Source organism: Alnus glutinosa, chromosome 3 (genome assembly GCF_958979055.1).
Source record: "Alnus glutinosa chromosome 3, dhAlnGlut1.1, whole genome shotgun sequence".
Lineage (NCBI taxonomy): Eukaryota > Viridiplantae > Streptophyta > Magnoliopsida > Fagales > Betulaceae > Alnus > Alnus glutinosa.
The window spans coordinates 13,851,315-13,864,457 of record NC_084888.1 but is presented as its reverse complement, the minus strand read 5'-3'; positions in this window follow the sequence as shown (position 1 = coordinate 13,864,457).

Genomic DNA, 13,143 nt, shown 5'->3' with positions numbered 1-13,143 from the left:
GAACTTCCCTAGATGAATGCTACCCAGCCGGTAGTACACACCTTCTCGTAACCGTCCTTCGTTGTGTTTGCCATACTACACATACGATCCGGTACTATTCGTGACTATAATAGTGCCTCGAGGTCAAACATTTAATGCACATATACATTTTATTTAATCTTGTAAGCTCTTCTATACTTGCATAATATACTATGAAACTTTGAGAGCTCGTTTCATTCATAATTGTAATCATGCATAAATCATAAAAGTGAGATAATTATAACATGTAAAGTTCTTAAATAATTATATATGAATAATTAAAACTTGGTATTAAAAACAATTTAAAAATCATATAAATAAACGATTTATAAAGTTTCCCAACACTTTTTCAAAAGATTTATAATAAAATTTGTTAGGGTTTTTGGTATTGTGTCCTCTTACCTGGATTTGGCAAAAACGTTGGTTGACCTTCTACTTATTAAATAAATTGCAAGAATAAACTTAGAGGAGTATTTTGAAATTTTCAGATTTAAAATTTTAAACTAAGGTACCCTAAATATATAACATGTAACCATAATTATTTAAAATTACTGCATATATATTCAATATTTGTATTCATAAAATCAACACCACTACTTTAATAGACTAAATCATCAACACTCAGAACTTTAACACCAAGTGGAAATAAAACTCATTCGGCCTATCTACAGAAAGCTCTCCTCAACCCATAATTTGTTCCCAACTCAACCAAAAGAAATAAAAAATCCCGAACACTGATACCCAACCGAAAATTTCCAAAACAATACTTTAGAGTACAACCTCTCTCAAACAAAATCCTACCCCAAACATAAACACCAACCGACCATTAATAGAGAACTCAGTTCTCATCAAATTTGTCTAAAACAAGGTAAATCTTCAAGCTTTTAAGCAGAAACTCAATATTCTAAAAACAATCCAACAAGATATCATAATTAGAAAATTGAACCAACAACTTAATAACTAAGTGAAAAACAAAAATTAATTATTCAATTATACTTAGCCAGTGCCAGCCGAAAACAGGGGAAGAATTAGACTCCAAAAATCACAACATATTTCATACCTATTCGGCCATAACAGAGAGAAGAAAACTCAAAACAAAAATCATCTACTCATTCGGGTTTTATCTTCAAACAAACCCAAAATTTCACAAAAAAAAAAAAAAAAACAAAAAACAAAAAACAAATCAACCCAACAATCACAAAATCTAGAAATTCTTTCCCAATGCCCATTCGGTTTTTCACCAAAATAACCCAAAAATTTCCCTTCAATTCACAATACCCATGGTTTTTCTACTGAAAATCTTCCCAAAACAAACAAGAAAATGGAAATCAAAGCCCTGCTTACCCAAAAATGAACTTCCCCATGTTTGGGTACTGAGAAAAAGCCGAAAAAAGACGTCCCTTGGCTTTACCGGCATCGGGCTGTGACCCTCCGGCCTCCAACACCCTCGTCTAACCCCAATGGTGGCTAGCCCACCGCATGTCTCTCTCAGGTTCTCTCGGTCTCCCTCTCTGATCTCCCTCTCTCGGTCTCTCGGTGGAAGAAAAGAAAAGAACAAAAAGAAAGAGGACAGGGGAGAAGGAAGAAAAGAAAAAGAAAAGAGAAAGAAGAAAAGAAAAAGGAAGGGCATGCGTGATTTTTTTTTTTTTTAAAAAAAAAGCCTCAAGCATAACAACAATTAAAAGCAAAGCACCTAAACTTTAAAAGAGAAAGAGGGAAATTACCTAATGGATTTTGTTGTGTAGAGGGTTAACTCTGCTAAGTTTTTTGATTCCGTACAAGTTAGCTTTGGTGAGGAAGAAGGAAGCTTGATTTAAAAGAATGAACGCAAACATTAGGGAGACAACAAAGGCTGTGTGTGTCTGAATTCTTTTGAAACATTGTGCATGCCTTCATCGTGTAGAAGAGAAGTAGCGAAGTGGCAAAGGGAGGAGGGTGAGCTGCAACGTGTAGCAATCAACAGGGAAAGGTTAAACGTTGAGGAGGAAGAGGACTTAGGGAAGACTTCTAGAGCCTCCTTCTTCCACCACGTTTGTTTTATTTTTTTTTAAATCTCTTTTAACTATACTTAATATTGTAAAAAGATTCTAAACTTTTTCTAGGGTGTTATATTTGGCTCCTCCAAACAAGAATTACAGGAGCTCACTCATTTTGGTACTACTCTCGCAGAAGCATGCTTAACTGCGCAGTTCTGATAGGTTCATGGCCATCACAACTTTAAAACGCGTTGTGTCAAGAAGGGTGCGAATATACATATAAGCACATACTCATTTTCATACCTAGGAGATTTGAGATGTCATAATCACCCCCTATTGGGACCCAGCATCTCCGCTAGCAACCCTCATGGGATCACCCTATTCTTGGCATCCCAGCGAGTGCCCACTGGCGACCCTCATGGGCTTGTGTACGCTCCCCCCATCTCAGGCTGGGTAATGACTCTGATACCATTTGTAACAACTTGATGGCCATTAACCTGTCAAAACTCTGCAGTTAAGCGTGCTTTTACAAGAGTAGTACCAGGATGAGTGACCTCCTGAGAAGCCTTATTTAGGGGAGCCGAAGGCGGATAATATTGTGTCATTAGAGGTGGGTCGTTATAAATAGCATCAGAGCCACCTAGTAATGCTAGGTCATGTGGTACTGGAGCACTGCATGACATAGCTCTGATGAAGACCTTAATGGTTTAAGGGGGGGAGCTTGTAACACCCATGTCCCACATTGGGAAGATGATAAGTAGCCCACATAGAGTGTGTGGTTTCTAATGATAGCCATGAGTGTTAAGTCTCACATTACTTCATTACTAGGTGAAACTGGGTTTTATAAGGAATTTTAGGGAATCTCAAAATTGACTAGCCATTTTCAGGTGAGAACGCAGATGTGGCTAGCGCTTTTCCCTGGGTTGTTAAAAATGGTAAAAGAGCCGTTGCCAAGTCTAAGATGGGGGGAGCATGCACAATCTCATGAGAGTGGCTTGCGGGCACTTGCTGGGACGCCAAGAATAAGTTGATCCCATGAGGGTCGCCAGCAGAGACACTGGGTCCCAAGAGGGGGTGATTGTGATGTCCCACATCGCTTGGGTATAAGAACAGGTATGTGCTTATATGTATATTTGTACCCTTCTTGACACAACGCTTTTTAAAACTGTGATGGCCATGAACCTATTAGAGTTTCACAATTGAGCGTGCTTTTGCGAGAGTAGTATCGGGATGGGTGACCTCATAGGAAGTCTGGTTCGAGGGAGCCAAAAAGCGGACAATATTGTGTCATTAGGGTGGGTTGTTACAAATTTTCTAATGACCCAGGGAAAAGCGCTAGCCACATCTACGCTATCACCCCAAAATGACTAGTCAATTTTGAAATTCTTTAGAATCCTTTATAAAGCCCAGTTTCATCTACTAATGTAGCAATGTGAGACTTAGCACTCATTATTATCTTTACAAACCACACACTCTATGTGGGCTACTCATCACATTCCCAATGTGGGACAAGAGTGTTATAAGCTCCCCCCTTAAACCCTTGAGGTCCTCGTCAGAGCTACGTCAAGCGATGCTCCAATATGGTAGTGCGCTAATCGACTACATGGATTTTAAATTTATATGTTTTACCACTTCGCAATAGTACAAATCAATTGTACTATAGTAAGGATGATTGAACCACAAAGATTATTGGTTGTTTTGCGTAATAGGATATCTAAAGGAACGTATCTAATTTAACTTAAGAGTAAATGTTGTAGAATTGAAGCTACAACGATAAGGTGAAGAAATGAAAGCGAAAAATGAAAACAAACTTAAAACAAACTTAAAAGAAACTTAGGGTATTGATCTTGTCCAATCCTCAACCAATGAAATGCTTAAAGTCTATATGGATCTTCCTAACATGCATGATATGAGCGCGTAATGGGCGTCAATCATTACGACGACCTCGACACGAAAACACTTTCGTTAAGACGTAATCATAAAGCACCTAGTTTTACATTAAACAACTCCACATAAAGATTTAAACTACAATTGAAAAACGTTTACTCTACCAAAGGTGTGAAGTGATTAATGCTCCCTAGCTTACTACTCTATAAAACATCCTAATAAGCATACACAATACATGAAAACCCTAATTAGGCCACAATGATAAGGTATCTAGTTTTGCACCGGTCTATTCAATGTAAAGATTAAACTTCAATGGAAAGACATTTTACACTACTAAAGGTATGAAATGACCGGTGCTCCCTAGCATACCCTATAAGGTGACTCTAATAGGTAAGCACACATCATGTCAAATAGAACCATTGCAAAAGACATCGTTCTTGTTTCCAAGAACGTTGGTTTTACTCAAGAAATCTAAGAAAACTCATCGACAAGTTTAACTCTTTTTCATGAATAATTAGATTGGAATCTTGAAAACAAAACCTTTTAGCATGGGTTTTGAGATCCTCTAGCCTTTAACAATCATCAAACATATCTAGAAAATCCTAAGAACTTCAAGAACACTACATGGTTTTTTAGGGATTTTGATCAAACCCTAAGATAGAATTTAGCTAGACATGAATTAAGTTAATCTAAGCATAAAATTAAAGGAAAACAGTAAAGAAATAAGAAAGAAATGAAGAACAACAACTATATTTAACTTCTACAATTCGGATTACAAGAAAATAAAGAAAAAGAAAAGCAAACTAAGCTAGAAAATTGAAGAACAAGGAAGAAAATAAAAAGGGAACAAGCTCTCTGGATTTAGGTCCAGAGAGTTGCATCAAAGAAACTTAAAAGCAAGAAAATTAAGTTGATACACCTGAGCAAATCCGAAATTCCCAAAAGATGCATGTCTAAACCTAAATCTCTCATCTCATATATATAGAGAATTGGATTTACAAAAGACCATCAAGAATTAATTCTAGCCAAGTATTCAAAGCTGGTCGACGTCCATTTCTGTCCACAAAATCCAACTTATGATTTGAATTGCATAAAGAATTCAAAAGATCTTGAAATATCTGATCTTCTGAAAGACGAAAAATTCGATCGATCGATTATAAAGTAGATCGATCGCATTTCGCTCGATCGCAGTCGGGCTTGTCTTGGTTCGATCGATCGCATTTCGCAGGATCAATTTTTCTTCGACTAATGAACTTCGATCAATCGAATTTTATTTTGATCGATCTAACTTTCGATTGATCTAATTTTATTTCGGTCGATCTCATTTAAAGTCGATCAATCTAATTGCCTTAGCCAATTCTTCAACTCGCAGGAACAATCTCGAACTCTGGAAATGACTAAAATACCCTTGATGTATTTTCAGGTCTAATTTAAGTGTTTTGAACTAGATTTCAACTAAGACCTGAAAATAAGACAAAACACAAAAACTATAACAACACGTTATATATACAACAAGAACTAGATCTAACAAATGCAAATTAAGGAGTATTGAATCGAATAATTCAAGACTTATCACAATACCACATGACCTAGTGTTACTAAGTAGCTCTAATACCATTTGTAACGACCCAGCCCCAATGATACAATATTGTCCATTTTTGGCTCCCCCAAATAAGACTTCCCAAGAGGTCACCCATCCTAGTACTACTCTCGCAGAAGCATGCTAAACTGTGGAGTTCTGATAGGTTCATGGCCATCACAGCTTTAAAACGAGTTGTGTCAAGAATGTTGCGAATATACATATAAGCACATACCCATTCCCATACCCAAGCGATGTGGGAAGCATATACCCATTCTTATACCTAGGCAATGTGTGACGTCATAAAATGATATCTTGGATTTGTAATTCAGTTGTAACAAATATCAAAATATTATAAATGAAAAGGCAAGCTGTCGGAAAACACACGAGAGAAACATTATTTCAAACACCTTGTGTTCATTTCACTTTATATTGTACCAGGGCCCTTTAGACACACGTCGTCCATGACTCATTCTTCATCCTCTTCAATCCACACAACATCAAGCCAAAACACTAACTCCATTTGAAACCTAACCTTGTCTGTAACTCCCCCAACCCACTAGGGATAGGATTGTCAATTTACTTTCTCAAAACACCAACTACATACGATACTAAATGCATGATAGAATACAGACATAAAATTTAAAACTTCATCAAATGCAAAAACGTTTGTTCAAAGATATATAAATAACATTCTTTATTAAATGTCATAACCTTGAAATTATGCCAATGCACTTATTTAAAACAAAATAATATGCAACTTGGATGGACTCAATAAGTAACCCCTCCCCCATTTCGGCCTCCTAGCTCAAACTGCTGATCACCTAAAAATAAAAAGTAAATTGAATAAGCTGAAAGGCTAGTAAGTAAATCCCCAACCATAAAATAGTTGGGATAAATTCATTTTCCTTAAAACCTTTCACTTAAAACGATTTATATTTCATGTAACACTTCAAAGCATATTTATCACCTAACTCTATTTAGGCGAAGATAAAACTGTATTCGTTAAAAACCATTTTCTTCTTTGAAAACCACTTCAAAGCATATTTAACACATATCTATATTTAAATGAATACACAAATTAATTTCAAAATGAACAATTTCCAATAAAGCTACGATAAAACCATTCATCTTCCTCGGAACACATAAACATATTTATTTATAACTAACATTCTCATAATAGTGTCATGTACACTATTACCCCTGTGTGCTAGGGTTGTGCGGTCCTTGCGACCATGGCAACGCAAGTGGCCACAGACGTGCCCTTTGGCTAGCCGATTTAACTTACTTGGTGCATTAAGTATGACAAAAAGTGATAGAATACCGCCTTCTAGCAAAGCCTCCTTCAGTGGTTGCACATCCATTCCAGCATTAATACCGAGCCGCGTTTTCTTTTAATTCTTTTGGGCAAAAAATATCTCCTCCGCATGTGCCCTCATCTGTAATATCTGAGACATTATTTAATTATTAAAGCATAAAATCTGAGTAAATAAATTATTAAAATTAATTTAGTGCCCTTAAAAATGCTAGGAAATATTTTTAGGTCCAAAATGGAATAATAGAAAAAGAAAAGAATTTGAAAATAAATTAAAAAAGAAAAGAAAAGAAATGGAATAAAATTAAAAAAAAAGGTGGGCGGGGCCGGGGGGGGGGGGCACACGGCCTTTCAAATGAAAGGTCGTACGGCCAATAAAACACGAAGGCCGAACGGCCTTTGTCGAAACAAATGGCCGAATGGCCATTTCAAAATGAAGGGCCATCTGGCCCTTCAGTTCAAAAAAAAAAAAAAAAAAATGAGGTGGCGCACGTCTGTGTGCCCCTCAGGAGAAAGAAAAGAGGAAGAATTGCCTATTTTCGGTCCAGACCCAAAAAAAGAGAAGAGGGAAGAAAAAAAGAAAAAGTAAGGGCTCCTCATAGTTTTCAAGAAGAAAAACTTTGCTCTACGAAGATCCAATGGTTGGATCTTCAATCCGTCTTCGAAAACGTGATCCTTGCACTCGGATATACGTTTTTACCGATTGTTTAAGGTAAAACTCTAAACTCATGACTTTGTGATTTTTGGGTAAAATCCTAAATATGAGTTTAATCATCTACATTTTTTAGGTATTTGGACTTATTGGAGGTTATTTGAGGCTATCCAAACTTTGTGTTGAAGTTTGGTGAATTTGGGTAAGCTTTTCCTCGAGCCTTAACTTTTGGGTATTTGATTTTTGTGGTATTTTTTGAGATTAACCCTTAGTAAATGTTATTGGGTTAGTAATATTGTGATTATGGTTAAGTTTTGGGAAACCCTAATTTGATGGGTTATATTAATTTGGGGTTTTTAAATGTTTAAAACCTAGATTGTTAATTTGTAGGTTAATTGTGGTTATAGTGATGATTAATCCCAAATTAATTATGGGTTTTGTAAAAATAAATATTTATGGGGTTAGGTTTTAATGTTAGTAATTTGTATAAAATTGAGGGTTTTATTTATAAGCCTAGGAATATTGTTAAGTATGAGTTTAGGCAATTGATGGGTAAAATAGTCCTTGAGCGATTCAAAGTGATAATTAGTGTAATTATTGTATAGAAATTAAATGGATCAATATGTTGTGTTAAGCGGCACTTTGTGGATTGAGCCTAGGTCTTGTTAGTGTTGGTGTGCAAGTAGTCAAGGTGAGTATTCTACTCACTGAGAAATTACTATTTTTATATATTATAGAATTGCAAAATATATATGTTTTATAAATTCGAACTAATTGTATGTTGAATATATCTGTTTTGATTAATTTGAGTAGTTTCAATTGTGTTCAAATAATATCAATGATGTTATGAAATGATGCATGAATGAAAGGTGTTTAATTGATTTAAAGTGTTTGAATGTGTGCTACAGTTGTGATTTAAATTATGTAAAGTAGAATGAGAAAATTATATGTTGATTGGTTTATTGTATTTGAAGAAAGCATGATTTGTAAAGAATATGAGTATATAGTTTGAATTGTAAAGCATAAAGCGTGAACATTATAATGAAAGAGAGGGTAAGCATCATAATAATGAAAGAATGGGTAAGCCTCATAATAATGAAAGAGATGGTAAGCCTCATAATAATGAAAGAGAGAGTAAATCTCATAATAATGAAAGAGAGGGTAAGCCTCACAATGAATGAAAAGACAATCATGAGCATGCATATCACTGTTTAAATTGTGTGATGTTTTCATGAGATAGAATATTGTAGTTTTTATGCTAGATGTATTAGTATGCCTAAGAGTTTTAATGGCAAAGAGTTTTTGTATACTTCTATCGTCTGGTTGCATGATTTAAGAACATTGTACTTGGATGTACGAAGGTATTTTCATTGCTCGGGAATGAGTAATACCGTGTCCTGGGAGTAGGAAGATAGATTGTCATAGACATGAAGTTGTAATGCCCTAGGATTCGGTGTTAACCATATTCGGAGGATGATAGTATGCTCGTACTAAAGAGCGAAATGGCATGTTTTAAGCTTAGTATACTTGGATGTGACGTTATTGGTTAGGATATCAGTGTGTTTTGGGAGTAGGTAAATGGATTGTCGTTGGTACATCAGTAAGAAGTGCTTGGATATCAGAGTTTCACTCTAGTAACCGCATAGACAACTATGTGCCATAGACATGAAGTTGTAATGCCCTGAAGCACAGTGATATCACAGTTGGTAACGTTAGATCTTTGTGCATTTGAGCTACCAACATAAAAGTATTATTGTAGATGTGTGTGTACGTAGTTGCTTCCAAGCCATTGGAACTTCTACGTATGGGTCCAACTACATAGTATGTTTTAAATGTTTTCTAATAGTCGGTGTTCTCTATATCAGCTATGGGGTTTTCAAACAAAAGTTTATAAATTGGTAGCTGTTATAGTGTACACGAGACTAAAAAGGAAAAGTTGGTTCATTGCGAAAACTTAGTTAGTTTAATATCACTGAGGTTTCAGTATTATGTACTGAAACAGTGAACTCATCATTTCACCTATACGGATGTGGCAAACCCTCACAGCTGTATAGATGATATACCTTTGACTGCATGTACACCTGACTTAGAGGAGGACTCCGTAGCTGCGTATTTGGGATACTACGATTGAAGCACTCCGCGACAGTCGTATTGAGTTGGACTTTGAAGTTCACTCGTTTGGGGTATTTTGTATATGGCTAGTGATGTGGGTGTCACATATTCTTTTGTGTAGTCATTTTTCTGTATTAATGGGTAATTGTAAGCCATAAGCAGTTAGACAGATATATGGCTCTTTTGTATGGACCGCATGTTATTTTTAGATGTGCTTTCCGTTATGATATTTAGTATTATAATTATTCCGCTGCTAGATATTACTTTGAATATCAGGTACATGATATGGAGCATCTACGTTATGTTGGCTGAACGACATGTAGTCATGCCACTGTGATGACTCGTTTTATATTTTATAAATGTTTTGTACAAAAAAAAAAAGGGTCGTCACAGCTAATGGTATCAGAACAGTTAGCTCTAAGGTTGGTTAGGAAAAAGCGGAAGGCTGAAACTTAGGGTTTGCCTTAGAGTCTAAGAATACGAAAGAGCCTTAGGATTCTAAAGCTTTAATACAGATAAGAGGAAACTTTATTGAAATCTTTGTGTGCATTGCATGTATATGGTGATGCATTTAACTTGTGTGCAATATTGTTTACGTGGCGTTTCTTGGTGCAATCAAGAGAATGCCGCCAAGACGACGTAGAATTGTACAGCGAGTTAAGGAAGAGGGATCTACACATGGGAGTGGCGGTTAAACACCTCCACCTCCACCCCTACCTCCTCCTTCGCCTCCTCCACTCAAGATGCCTAACTTTAGGCTATTTCAGGAAGCTCTTATGGCTGCTGCTCCTAGGGCAGCTGAGCGAGCTCCAGTTGAGGGTTGTACACTAACCCAATTTCTTAGGCTTCATCCTCCTCAGTTTCAAGGAAACAAGGGAGCCATTGCTACAGATGATTGGCTTACTTCTGATGAGGGATTAGCTGAAACGGCTAAGTGTACCGACAAGCAAAAAGTTGAGTACGCAAGTCTTGTATTCCGTAGTGAAGCACAACAGTGGTGGAAATCCAAGAGACTGCACCTTGTGATAGAATTTGGACAGTGAGTTCCCATTCTGTGGGGGCATTTCAAGCAAGAGTTTAATGATCGTTTCTTCTCACTTGCTTAAAAGCAACAGTGTGTAAGGGACTTCCTAGAGCTCAAACAGGGATCCATGTCCGTGGAGCAATATTTGGCAGAATTTATGAGGCTATCAAGGTATGCTCCATATCTCATTCCAGATGAAAAGACCAAGGTTGAGAAGTTCCGGGGTGGCTTAGTGCCATGACTTCTTGAGCGAATCATCTTTGTAAAAGTGGCTGATTATTTAGAGATGATGCATGTTGCCACCATGACAGAAAAATGGATCAAGACAGCAGCTGCAAAATATTTTAGCCGGAAGCGGTCAATGCCTACTGGGACTTCCTCTACACCACTGATCAAGAAGCAAGCTACAAGCAGTAGTTCAGGATCACAAGGAAGAAATAGCACTTATGTTAGTCAAAGTAGATGATGTCCCTTTGACTGCAGGTACACCTGACTTAGAGGAGGACCTCGTAGTTGTGTATTTGGGATACTACAATTGAAGCACTCTGCGACAGTTGTATTGAGTTGGACTATGAAGTTCACTCTTTTGGGGTATTTTGTATATGGCTAGTGACGTGGGTGTCACATATTCTTTTGTGTAGCCATTCTTTTGTATTAATGGGTAATTGTAAGCCATAAGCAGTTAGACAGATATATAGCTCTTTTATATGGACCACATGTTATTTTTAGATGTGCTTTCCATTATGATTTTTAGCATTATAATTATTCCACTGCTAGATATTTGATAAGTCCTGAATTATTCGATTCAAGACCCCTTAATTTACATTTGTTAGACCTAGTTCTTATTGTATATATAAAGTTTTGTTGTAGTTTTGTTTTATATCTTATTTTCAGGTCTTAGTTGAAATCTAATTCAAAACACTTGAATTAAACCTGAAAATACATCAAGGGTATTTTAGTCATTTCCAGAGTTCGAGATTGTTCCTGTTAGTTGAAGAATTGACCAAGGAAATTCGATCGATCGACTTTGTAATCGATCGATCGAAGTTCATCAGTCGAAGAAAAGTTGATCGAGCGAAACTCGATCGATCGAACCAGAACAAGCCAGATTGTGATCGAGCGAAATGCGATCGATCGACTTTATAATCGATCGATTTCTCCTTCTTCTAGAAAATTAGATATTTCAAGATCTTTTGAATTCTTTATGCAATTCAAATCATAAGTTGAATTTTGTGGACATAAATGGACGCCGACCAGCTCTGAATACTTGGCTAGAATTAATTCTTGATGGTCTTTTATAAATCCAATTCTCTATATATATGAGATGAGGGATTTAGGTTTAGACATGCATCTTTTGGGGATTTCGGATTTGCTCAGGTGTATCACTTAAATTCTAGTGTTTTTCATTTCCTTTAATGTATGTTTTCTGGGCTTAGTTCCAGAGAGCTTGTCTCCTTTCTTTTTTTTCTTTGTTCTTCATGTTCTAGCTTAGGTTTTATTTCCTTTTTGTAATCCGAATTTTATGATTTTAATATAGTTGTTTTTAGTTCATTCTAATCTTGTTTCCTTTACTGTTTTTGATTAATTTTAATGCTTAGATTAGATTCAATTATGTCTAACTAAATTAGTTCTTAGGGTTTGATCAAAATCCTCTCCAAAAACCATGAAGTGTTCTTAAGGTTCTTAGGATTTTCTAGATGTGTTTGATGATTGTGAAGGGCTAGAGGATCTGAAAACCTATGCTAAAAGGTTTTGTTTTCAAGATTCCAATCTATTTATTCATGAAAAAGAGTCAAACTTATCTATGAGTTTTCTTAGATTTCTTGAGTAAAATCAACGTTCTTGAAAGAGAACGATGTCTTTTGCAATGGTTCTTTTTGACATGATATGTGTTTACTTATTAGAGTTACCTTATAGGGTATGCTAGGGAGCACCGGTCATTTCATACCTTTGATAGTGTAGAATGTCTTTCCATTGTAGTTTAATCTTTACATGGAATAGACCAGTGCAAAACTAGATATCTTATCATTGTGGCCTAATTAGGGTTTTCATATATTATGTATGCTTATTAGGATGTGTTCTAGAGTAGTAAGCTAGGGAGCATTAGTCACTCCATACCTTTGGTAGAGTAAATGTTTTTCAATTATAAACTAATCTTTACGTGGAGTTATTTAATGTGAAACTAGGTGCTCTAGGATTTCATCTTAACAAAAGTGTTTTCGTGTCGAGGTCTTCGTAATGATTGACGCCCATTACGCACTCATATCATGCATGTTAGGAAGATCCATATAGACTTTAAGCATTTCATTGGCTGAGGATTGGACAAGATCAACACCCTAAGTTTCTTCTAAGTTTGCTTTCAATTTCCGCTTTCATTTCTTCACTTTATTGTTGTAGCTTCAATTCTACAACCTTTGCTTTTATTTTACTCTTAAGTTAAGTTAGATACGTTCCTTTAGATATCCTATTACGCAAAACAACCCATAATCTATGTGGACCGATCACCTTTACTATAGTACAATCGATACGTACTATTGCGAGTAGTTCAAACTTATAAATTTAAAATCCACGTATCGTGTC